Here is a 12124-nt window from a genome sequence, read left to right as displayed (position 1 = left end):
ACCGGTACTCAGAAAACCGAAAGGAATAAAGGAAAGAAAAAAAAAATTACAATAGGTTCCTTCATTGCGTCCCGTTACCATTCTTGTGGAAGAAATATATTAACCCTTTCAGCTTATCACTTGATCCACAATAAAATGTGAAGAATCAAAGAGAGTTAGACTAAATGGAGGTTTAGACTGGTCCTATTTATTTTTCTACTTACTTGCATTTCAGTACGGTATTGGTTTGTGGTTTGAAGTCGATATTGGCAGGTACCAACTTTAATTGCTTTTTCTGCGGGGTTTTGTTTTTTCGTTTGTTTGTTTGTTTGTTTGTTTGCTTGTTTGTTTCGTTTCGTTTCGTTTTGTTTTTGTTCCTTGTTGTTTATTTGTTGTTGGGTTTTTTTTCGATATGTTTTTCTGTGCTCTAAATAACAGCATATTGTCTATAATTGTTGATGTGCTTGTTGGCATTCAACTTAAAACGGTAAATGTGCATTGTACCCAAGGAGTTTTGTACCCGATATGATTTATGAAGATTCTTGAAGGTGGTTGCGGGGCACCACAAGTAGGTCCGGTCCATAGGTTCTTCTTTCTTTTCTATCCGTTGTTTCCGTCTGACTCTTATGCTCTTTCTCTTCAATACCGTTATTATTGTTCTAATGTACTTCTCTTTTTTACTTAAACAAATTTTTTTATTATTGACTTGAAATCGTGCTTGATGTTGAGTGAATGCTGGACCAAACTGGTAGCTTATAGCAGCATAACCCAGCTGTTTTGGATGACAGAGTTTTTCAAGTCTTCACTAGATAGAAGTTAAGCATTTTCCCCCCGCTTGTTAGATCACAAAAAAGCACAACCAAAATTGTAAGGATGCTTGGGCAATCCCCAACATTGTATTATAATTTAGGAAAACTAAAGGTTTATTACACGAATCCTGGTATAGGAAAACCCCCCACCAAAAAACAACAGAGTCTTCATTAAAGAGAAACTTGATCCGTGAAGCATGACTGGAGCGCCCCTCTTTGTAGAACCGTGAGAACAAGTAGATTACCTTACATTATCTATGTATCTATCTATCCATCTATATATATATATCTATCTCTCTATCTCTCTATCTCTCTATCTCTCTATCTCTCTATCTCTCTATCTATCTATCTATCTATCTATCTATCTATCTATCTATCTATCCCACAATACACAGACAGCACATGACATGCGCCAAAGAAAAATCTGGGGATGCTCAGAGATTGTTTACGTGATGACATCATCACAACAAAGCTACCCCTGGTCTTCTCCTTCTTCCGCTAAGTGTTCCGTCGCTCCATCCAATAGAGAGAACAAAGCCAGCCGCTGGCTGTTTGCCCAGTGTCCAGTGTCCATTGCTAAGGGCCGGTAACAGTACACTTCAAGAACGCCTGCACTGTGACAGGTAAGGAAAATTAACAGGCTCACAGATAACGGGTTCAGGATTCAGTGTGCTGTTTAAACGCTGTGCCTGTGACTGGTCCGTGGTGCATTCAACACACAAATTGCGTTTGCGTGACAATATCAATTTATAGTCTACTAGATTTCTAGATCTATATCTATCTAGATCTAGATCTAGATCTAGATCTAGATCTAGAATCTAGATCTAGATCTAGATCTAGTTCAATAATAGTCTATAATATATCTAGATCGAGATCGAGATCTAATCTAGATTCTATGTCTAGAATCTATCTAGCTAGATCTAGATCTAGATCTAGACAATCTAGATCTAGATCTAGATCTAGATCTAGATCTAGAATCTAGATCTAAAGTAGATAGATATATATGATATATCTTTATATTCTATGAGAATATTATATAGGCCCATATTATATAGATTATAGATCTAGATCTAGATCTAGATCTAGATCTAGATCCAGATTCTAGATCTAGATCTAGATATCTAGATCTATACCATGATTTAAATGATGAATGGCCTACTTCTACTCTCTACTTCTTTTGTTGCTGTTGTTGTGTTGTTGTTTTTTTGTCTTGTTGTCACCAACTTAGCCTACAAAAATATAAAAATCCACAGCGATTGTTAAGATTCCCTCATTTGATTCCGATGTGCGTTTTTCAGGGTTAGGGTTAGGGACCAAAGCGAAACATGCCTGAGGCTATGAAAAGGAAGCTCGGCTATCCTCACCCGGGGTGAGAATAAAAATACGATCAACCTCTCACCCCGGAGCGTTGGCTATTCTCACCCGGTGTGAAACAAGACCTCTCTGTTTTTCCTAATTTCGGAATACTGTCTATCGATGTGGATAATCAAATTGACAAAAAAGCAAAGAAAAAATAAAATGACGTTATTGCACAAAAGTAAGCTAATTTGATCGTCTACAAAGATGCTATGGCTATTTCAAATTTCACTTTTCGAATCGAGCCGAACTAGGGGTTCACCATTTTGTTTTGCCCGAAAGTTCTCGCAAGATGTACTCCTCCCCTCTCTCTCTCTGTCTCTTTCTGAATACTGTCTATCGGTGTGAATGATCAAATTGACCAAAACAAAGTTGTAACGTCAGACCGGGATACCCCTCCAATTATGTGGCTACATGCTAAAACCGAACTGCATGGCACCAACTACACAATCTTTGATGGTACGACGCTTTTGTGCGATGTTTTTCCAGGAATACCGGCAAATTGAATTGATGCGGTGCTCCGATGATGCTGCTGCCTATCTCTTGTAAGGGGGGGTAAATCTTCCGTCTTTCGGCTATTTTCGCGCTCTTTATTGTCTTTGCATTTACCTGTTTCAATTTCAAGCATCAGCGTTCTTACTGTTCTGAGCATCAACGATCTAAGCGATCTTCCATCATGTCCAAGTACCTGAATTCCTAAATGTTATTAACTTAGATCTACTGGAAACCTTGGAACCAATCAGAGCATGGCTGACGGGCTGCAGTTAGTTAAACGTGCGAAACACATCGATATGGATTTAAAATACGTCCAGCCACTGACCCAACATGTCGTTCCACACGGTATCTCCACCAAAGATCGTAGAGAATCTTTGTCTCCACAGCCTTCATAAAATAGTCTGTGGGTAACCCAGGATGTGATGACACTTATTTGATGACATGACATAATTACTAAAATTAGCTGCCAATCAGTTAAGTGCATCGTTCTACGTTTAGCTGCATGCCTGTAAAAATGGTAATTTTTTACTTTCACTCCCGCACACAGATGCACTGCTTCAGGGGTCAAACTGGAGTAGGGGCCTACTCTTTGCAGCAGATATCACTCATAAAGCCATTAAAACTGTTGCAAATAATTGTTTTCAAGAAAATTTCAAATCTAACTGTAAAATCTCAAATTATGGGTTAAAACAGCGGGCCCCTGTAACCCCACACATTTTCTTTTGCACCCCTAGAATCCCTCCATTTTGTCCGAAACACGTCCATCTCGATTTTAAAAAATCCAATATTTCAAAAACCATTAATTTTTCGGTGGAACTGAAGTTGATATTCTCGTTTTCAGCGCATCAATATTTAGTAGAAACTGGACAACAGGTAGATTAGTGTGAGACGTGAGAGAAAATTTAAAAATACCATAAAATGTAAGTTATATCACACTTGCCTGCCCAGTCCTAAAACTTGAGGGAAAAAGTGAAGAAAAAAAAGAGTCTTGCTGGTGTAATTTGTAGATATGTCCATCTGACTCTTCTGTCAAAATAACCAATAACATGAAAGGTTTTCCGTCTCCTACAATAGCAATTTAACAGTATTAATAGGCTTAGAATCTGCCTGTTTGTTGTTTTTTTTCAGAGATTATAGTAGGTCATTATTAATTTCATGGCCAGCTCTATTCGGACTCGAGTCCGATTAGATTTTTTTATCCATTCGGACTCGAGTCCGAATATAGAGTCCGAATATATATGGGTTTTGTCTATTCAGACTCGGGTCCGAAAAAAATGTTTTATTTATTTGGACTCTGCTTCTAAGTGAGCTTTGTGAGTGTAAGGGGGTTACATAACTGTTGTTGGGGGATTTGCGTAAAACCAGAATTAGAACTAGAATTACCTACTAGGATTGTGTAATTGTGTCATAAGTCAAAAGACCGCCCTCTCATTGTCCAATGGCAGTGTCTGAGTACACGGTAACCAACAACTCAGGGTGTTTCCACCACCACTACAGCGTCATCATCACTTCCACCACCATAATGTCTTTCCACATGTTTAATTACATTTTGTTGTGTGTTATATTTTTTCTGTAATTAATTTCTCTTTTAATCACATCGCACAAAACCGACAGCTGTGGCCTCTTCCCTACACCTCTTCCCCCAGCAAGCCGACAGTGTGTGATCGACCGCTATGCAGAGTCTCATTGGTTGACATAATTAACTTGGCCCCCGTCAAGGTCAACTCAACTTGGATATTCTGTTCATACTAAATGATACAGGGAGGGTCAGTGTAGATAGATTTAGTAACTGGATATTCAAGCTGACGTCTTGATTGTCTCATTATATTCGAAAAAAATTTCATAAATACAGGAAATATTTAGGAACAAGGGTCTGAAGTCGGAATGGACGTCATGCTGGATTGAATTCAGAGTCCCAATATAATTTTTGTCTATTTAGACTCAAGTCCGAATAGATACTTCATAATTTTTATTATAATAATATAGATGTGTAGTGTAAAACTAGTAAAATAGGATAGGCGGTATCATTTTGTTCGTGAATATCATGACCATGCAAATGCTATACTATATTTTGTGCTGTCTTAGTCTCACTGGACAATTTTGATTTTTATCTTATTGGGATAGTTTTTCTACACCCCTACGGCAGTGGTGGTTGTATGTAATTTTAAAAGTGCTCTACCTGCACTTCTGCGACTCATTCGCATTGAATTTTTTGCTTCCGCTGTCTTCTTATGATCTTAGTAAATCTAGAGAGGTAATAGGCCTGCCGTCGAAATTCTCCTAGATGCCGTCTATTATAATGGCCTATTGCCAAGGAGAAAAGCAGTTGTCTCAGTCAGACGAGTCAGACGCATGTCTCGAACAGTGGTGTCATAATATTTTTTTAAACTAAAACTCTGGGGGGGGAATTGGGAAGTGGTCGTTTTTACAGAAGTGATATTGGCTTTAATATAGGCCTATGACTGCCATTAGAGCAGATTTTAGTCATTTATCATGATGGGCTAATATCATTGCATTCACAATTATGATTAAAAGTCCCAATGATGTGACGCATGTGTTTCAAGTGGATTTATTATTGACTGTTGTTAGTTCACGTCGCCAGATTGAAATTTATGTTGTGTTGCATGAAACAGTGAAATCTCACTCTGTCCTTTCTTTTCATTATTCTTTTTTCAATCCTTGGGTTGGGGCTCTCTTGTGAACTGCTATTTCCGGGGTGCCTTGATAGTCGAAGCAGACTTTGCGCTGTTGAGGCTAGAGAGGTGAGCAGAGTAGGCCCGACCCTGTTTGGACTTCTCTGTTGGTATCCGCCACTTAACGCTCATATTATGACTTTATGAAGTCTCGAGCTCCGTAAAACCTTACTAAAACTCATACTAAATAATGAAGGTGCCCTCCAAAAGGACAACCGGTCTTAGATGACCTTTCTCCCTAACAGTGGGTGGTTGTCTTGGACAAGTTTGACAGTGGTCATCTTACACAGATGGTTCTCTTGGTAAAAAAAAAAAAAATGGCAATGTAGGGGAGAAAGAAGTGGGGTTAGTACCGATGATTGTCTGGGACATGCGGTGGTTAGAGTAGGTTCGACTGCCATTTTCATTTTTTAAGTACATTGTAGTTTCAGTCTCTGATTCTTGAGGAATATGCCTAATGGGAATTTCTACTAAATTCTTTTTATATTTTTTGAAATGTTAATTTCCAAACCAGCTCAGCTGGCAATCGTCCTTACTGTCTTGTTAAATTATGCAAGCTTCTTGATAAAGGGGGTTTCTCAACTGATTAAAAAATATGATGGGTGTTACGCATATTTATACAGTGGAATCCTGTTATAACGAGAGGGAGGGGACCGGAGCAAAATGTCCGTTATAGCAGGATTCTCGCTGTAAGGGATCCAGTAATAAATTCAAGGGAAACTGTAAAGTAGGCCTAATCTATGAGTTTGGTGTTCTGTTTATTTCCTTTGGCTATCTCCCCTGATGACATTTTGTTTCAACATGACCTCTAGGTCTTACTTGATCAAAAATCGAATCAGGTTTCTTTCTCTAGCGCTAGATCTAGCGATGTGGACTGACAGCTCGATGTTGGCGATCAGAAAGGAAAGGCTCTGGGCTAACTCACCCCCTGTGTTTTACCCCACCCCACCACACCCTGTGGTGCATTCTGTCTGCTTGTGCACGTCACACATTCGCTCCGTCCATCACATTGCTGTGACCTCTCCATCCCCGCATCGGAAAAGTGAGAGGCATGGTAGGCCTTGATAATCTAAACTAGACTTATGCTGGCATATCACAAGATGCGTTCTGCTTGTCTGCGCATGCCACACCCTCCCTAGTCAGAATTGCTCCGGCCTTCATTATTGACGCACATGGGCTCTCCTTTTCTTTGTTTCGCAAGATCACCAACAAATTTCTCAACTGGCGAGGTTTTACGTTATGTATAATTGGCCTATGCACTGTGCACAGCACCAGCAATATTCCGCTATAACCGACTCTCATGTTTGTCTGATAGCGCTATAGCAGTTTTTTATTTGCAAAGGTAAAGAGGAGAAAAAAACGGGGTTTTAGAATAGTGTCTTTATAACAGACTTCTCGTTTTTTCCGGACTCGTTATAAGTGGACTCCACTGTATATACATGTGCTTTTAAAGTGAATATCAGCTCAAAGATTTAACCTCTGCTGAGCCTTTTCCTACCTTAGCTGTGTGTTAGGTAGGATCACCAGTAAAAACAGATATCCAAAGGTATTGAAATACAAGTAACTGCATCTTTCATCTGCATTGAAAAGCAGAAGTAGTAAATTGCATGATTCGACCAACATATTATCCAAATCTATTGTTCGATCTTAACTTTAACACGTTCTAAGAGCAGAACCGAGTTAATCCCTCACCATCTCTATGTGGACTTTCAGAAGTTGTCCAGTAGGGAAAAGAAAAGGAGCAGTTTGTTTTCCTCTCGCCATCCTTTTAATTGTTAGAGTGTCACAAATAAGATACCGGCATCTGTGGTGTAGTGATCAGAAGCTTCACTGTCGTAAGTAGGATGCCCAAATTTGATTCCTGGGTGTGAAGAAATTTTTATTGAAGATGTAATATTGTAACCTTCTCATTCCAGGTTAGTCCCGGCTGGCAGGGTGGGAACCCAACACCCCCCCCCCCCCCCTTTAAAAAATTAATTAACAAATTTTGATAAAGCTTACCTGTGTTAGACCATCAGAATTTGTTGTTTTTTCCCCACATATTTTCAAATTATTAAGTATATGATCTTTTTTAAGTTTTTACTCATAGACTTGAATGATAATGCTCTAGACTGGGCTTTGTCATGTCTTTATCTATAGGGAGAGTGGGGAGAAGGGGGCCACCGTGGGAGGAGTTTTGGAGAAAAAAAACACGAAATTAATAACTCAAGAATTAAAAAAACAAACCCAAAGGACAAAGTGCTTTTTATCAATCTAAACAACATTTATTGTGTTTAATTACTGTTATAAGCTGTACAACAGAGATAGAATGAAAATGGTTTTATAGGGTGCTGAAGTCAACATTACAAATGGGGAGAAGTGGGCCATGGATGGGGAGAAAATGTCCCCCTGGTGAGAAGTGGGCCATATGTGACATCTGTTACCAGGGCTATCGGAACCTAAACACAAAAAACCAATACATTCCTCACAACGGCACAAATTTGAAATTCAACTGAAATTAAAACCACCAAAGTGTCCAGTGTCAACCTGGAAACAGATGTTACCTCTATGGTTCTTGCTATAGTGCCTCTGAATTCAGTCAATGTGGACTGAGGAAATATCTTCCACTGCTGGTTTTACAAAGTGTGGGCTCTTTTGGCCCTTTTTTTCGGTATAGAATCAACCCCAACATCACCTTTGTCTCTTTCTTTGACAACAACCTCAATATAGTAAAACTGTGTAGTTTTTGTTGAGAACTCACACACCACGCCACGCTCTGCTGATGTTGTCTGGCCCAAATGTTTAGTACAAAACCAAGAGGTACGATGAGTTTTGGGACTTTGTGGACTGTTGTGATTCCTGTTTCGTCAAGATTGAGTATCTGAGCTAAAGAGACACCCAGGTCACTATTCCAGAAAGAGTGTGCAGCAAGTTGAAAAATATTATTACAGAATGTCTGTTGAAGGCTGAGGCTCTTGCCAATGAGGTATCCACTGGTTGTTGCAAACTGAGTTGCGGATATCTCCAAAGAAAACCCATCTGCCACTCCTTTCCGGCACATTTTGCATCACCCCACGAAGATCGGTACGAAAGGTCCTAGGGTGATTTGCAACAACGACTTCATAGACGAGTTTTCTGCAGTTAGCAGTTGTCAAACCATAGGATATTTTGGAACATTTCAACATGTACTGAGTCAATTCGGTCTCCATTTCCACTGTGAATACTTGTCTGTGACGATAGTTTGGACACAATTCAACATCATCTTGAAGAGCTTTCTTCACATTGTTTTGAAGGGTAGTGCGAGCAATGCTGTGAAGGTATGTGACTTCCCTCAAAGGCACTATATTTCTAACAGCTGCCACTGCATTGTTCATTGCATCAAGTAACCCTGTGCCTATGCCGGTCTTCCTTTGATGCGTAGCACTGTCCCCAGAGATTGAACTTGAACAGAAAAAAGAAGAATATATCATTTATGCGTGTCTTCGGGGCGCTGGTTCGGGCCAAAAAGACTAGAAAGAAGTGGGTAGGGCCTAAACAGTGTCACACTATAGCACCTGTGAGAGAAAACTCCGAAAAGGTAGACTACTACAATACTACCCCGAGGTTTGTTTTAAAAGTCTAGATCAAGATTGAAGCCTCTATCTTAATCTTATATTCTAAAATATATAAGTAATATGTCTAAAATGGCATGGAAATATGTTGAAGATTATTTTTCTACAACTGGGGAGAAGTGGGCCACACGTGGAGAGAACTGGGCTGATGGTGGCCTACTTCTCCTCATTGGTAGTCTGACTATTCAAATGTATGTTTTCTTCTACTGGCAGTTAAAACATGGAGAACAAATGAAAAATAAGTAATTAGATAAGTTCTTTAACTATTGTTATACTTACCAGTTCTGTTTTGCTCCTCTTCGTGGTAAAGTTGGGAGTTTCAAAAATAAAATATTTCAACTTTTTCTTGATGAAAACGCCTTTTCCACTCCATTCACTCAAGCCGCCCTGAAATCAAAAGGAAGTTGCTTCCTTGTGCTGGAAAAAAAATTTGTTCGTTTTTTAAATTATATGCAAAATTGCAATGGACCTCTAGATTTGGCTCTTCAGGGGCTGCCCCACTTCTCCGCACGGACCTCTTCTCCCCACTCTCCCCATAATCTGTTCATATTATATTTGTGAAAGTTCGTCACTTTCGCAGCCTAAAACTTCCGAACCACTTAACTTTCGAATTTGACCAAATTAATGGTGGTTCAGAATCATTTAAAGGGTGCATAGTTTTATTGAGGAGCCTGAAGTCATTGTAGTTTAATTTTCAGTTTTTCATTAGTTTCGTTTAGATCTAATCTTGGGAAAGTCCGTCTTCTAAGACGCCATTGTAAACAAGAGAGGTTTCCGTTTACTGACCGCGCGCTCTGTTCTGAGAGTAAAGATCTAAACCTTCTAATTTTTTGCATCTCTCAAGATTTATTGCTCCATTCCTGTAGAGAGTAAATATCGTAGGCCAATGACTTTCGGCTGATGCTAATGCACCGATCATTCCTTTCATCGAAAGTGGGCCCAGCTAGTATCTATACATATTATATTTGTGAAAGTTCTTCACTTATGCCGCCTAAAACTTTGGAACCACTTAACTTTTGAATTTGAAAAAATTAACGGCGTTTAGTTGGGAAAGTCCGTCTTCTAAGACGCCATTGTAAACAAGAGAGGCTTCCGTTCACAAGGAGTGCGCGCATTGATCCAGAGACTATAAATTGTACTAAAATACTCTCTGGCTGATCCTACACCTTTAAAATTCTGGAGTGTACAACCACGAAAGCGGAATAGAGAATCAATCTATACGTCTCTATATCTAGACCTTCTAATTTTTTGCATCTCTCAAGATTTATTGCTCCATTCCAGTAGAGTGTATAATAGGCCAATGACTTTCAGTTGAGGTTAATGCACCAATCATTCCTTTCATCGAAAGGGGGCCCAGCAAGCATATTATATTGGTGAAAGTTTGTCACTTTGGTCGCCTAATACTTCCGAACCACTTAACTTTCGAATTTAAAACAATGTAACTGTGGTTTAGAATCATTTAAAGGGTGCACAATTATATTATGGAGTCTGAAGTCACTGTAGTTTAATTTTCAGTTTTTCATTAGTTTCGTTTAGATCTTATCTTTGGAAAAGTCCGTCTTCTAGGACGCTATTGTAAGCAAGTGAGGCTTCCGTTCACATGCAGTGCGCACTGAACCCACATTGACTAGACGATCGATTCTTTTGAGTCCGTTCATCGAACGGATACGTACCCTGTACCAGCTAGTTCTCTATAAAAATATTTCTGCGCTTGTGCACCACATGGGTGTGCAACTGAAGGACAAGATGCCAGTCTCGATATAGTCAAGTGTACGAAAAAAACCCTTTCCCTTCATTTGGCTCCAAATAGAGTCAACTGGAGCTCGCCATGGTGAATCAGAATTTCGTCAAAGTGCACAGTGGAGGATATATTAAAACCTCAGTTGTTATTTCAGCGTCCATTTCTTGTAAAGTGGCAGTGGCAACACTTCAGCTAGAGTAGAGTATTATCTGGTCCTATAACTTTCCTTGGGTATATTTTGTTTATGGCATCATGTATTTTTTAATTCAAAGTTTGAGATTCTTTTCTTTCTTTCTTTATTGCAAGTTTTTCTCCTCTATTATCTTTGAAAAGTTTTTATATGTACTCTGATCATCAAATTTTAATTCGCTCAAAAACACCTACTTTGTTCACTAAAATATCACCTGTGTAATATGATCTTTTGCGGCCTGTTTTGATTATGCTTTGTTCCCATTTGTTTACTTGATTTTTAAATGCATGTTACAATGAGCATGTGTTTTTACAATCTTTGTTTAGGTTCTTTTCCATGTTTTGACATTTTGTTCTTTTGCCTCTTTACATTTTTCCTTTATCTCCATGTTGAAAGCATTGCACTTTTCCTAAATTTGATGTTGACTGCCTTTTGTCTTCCAATTGCTGTAATGTGGCCTGTGTCTTTAATTTTTGTATTTATTTGCTTTCTTTAATTTTTAGGAGAATGTTTTCTTCCATAATTTCAATTATTGAATCCTTCCTTTTTTCCCCTATTATTCTTTAGATTCAATAATGTTTTCCAGGGCTTGAAATCAATTGCACACATCGCAAGAAAACCATTAGAACTATTTTACTTCCTAATTGTTCTTCAAAAGATATGTTTAAAATGTGGTTGGTGCTCCACCTTTTTTAGATTACTTTTTTTAAGTTGTTGGGTTTTTTTGTACCTTACACGAAATTTGTACATGATCACCTCACAGTGGGCTTTTATACGTATTGTTGTTGGGTTGTTTTTTTAAAGGTAAATCTTATTTTTAATTTTAGTTACTTTAGCCATTCTTACCCGCAAAGTAAAACCAAGTCATACTCTGAACTAACGTGAATACAACCAACTTGTGTCCCGCGCGCTCATTTGACCTTTTACAATTGGGAGCTGCGTAAATTGTATTGTGAGTGTGTGTGTGAGTGTGTGTGTGTGTGTGTGTGTGTGCGTGAGTGCGAGCTGCGTGCACGCGCGCGCGCGTGTGTGTGTGCGTGTGTGTGTGCGTGTGCGTGTGTGGCTGCGTGCGTGTGTGTGTGTGTGTCTGCGTGTGTGTGCATGTGTGCGTGCGCGCGCGCGCGTGCAGTATCATGGGTGAGTCGTGCAATGCACAGAGCTATACCATGTACAGTGGTATAAATGCCGAATTCGTCCTTGCGCTGTGGGGGGTGAGTCACGTAATGCGATGTTTATCCCTGCATCTCGAGTGTCGCTGGGAAGAAGGGGGC

At 39.3% G+C, this 12124-nt stretch overlaps 1 protein-coding gene across 1 annotated transcript in view; it reads left to right on the top strand.

The window, feature by feature from the left end:
* Positions 1–330: 330 nt before the first annotated feature.
* Positions 331–12124, top strand: part of LOC101848977 (serine-rich adhesin for platelets) — a gene marked incomplete in the record, with an annotated part of 62016 nt that continues 50222 nt past the window's right edge. The window contains 1 exon segment of the mRNA XM_005100610.3: positions 331–1411.

This window comes from Aplysia californica, unplaced genomic scaffold (assembly GCF_000002075.1).
Source record: "Aplysia californica isolate F4 #8 unplaced genomic scaffold, AplCal3.0 scaffold00253, whole genome shotgun sequence".
NCBI lineage: Eukaryota > Metazoa > Mollusca > Gastropoda > Aplysiida > Aplysiidae > Aplysia > Aplysia californica.
The sequence above is the reverse complement of the archived record's forward strand: the minus strand, read 5'-3'. Positions and strand labels throughout refer to the sequence as shown.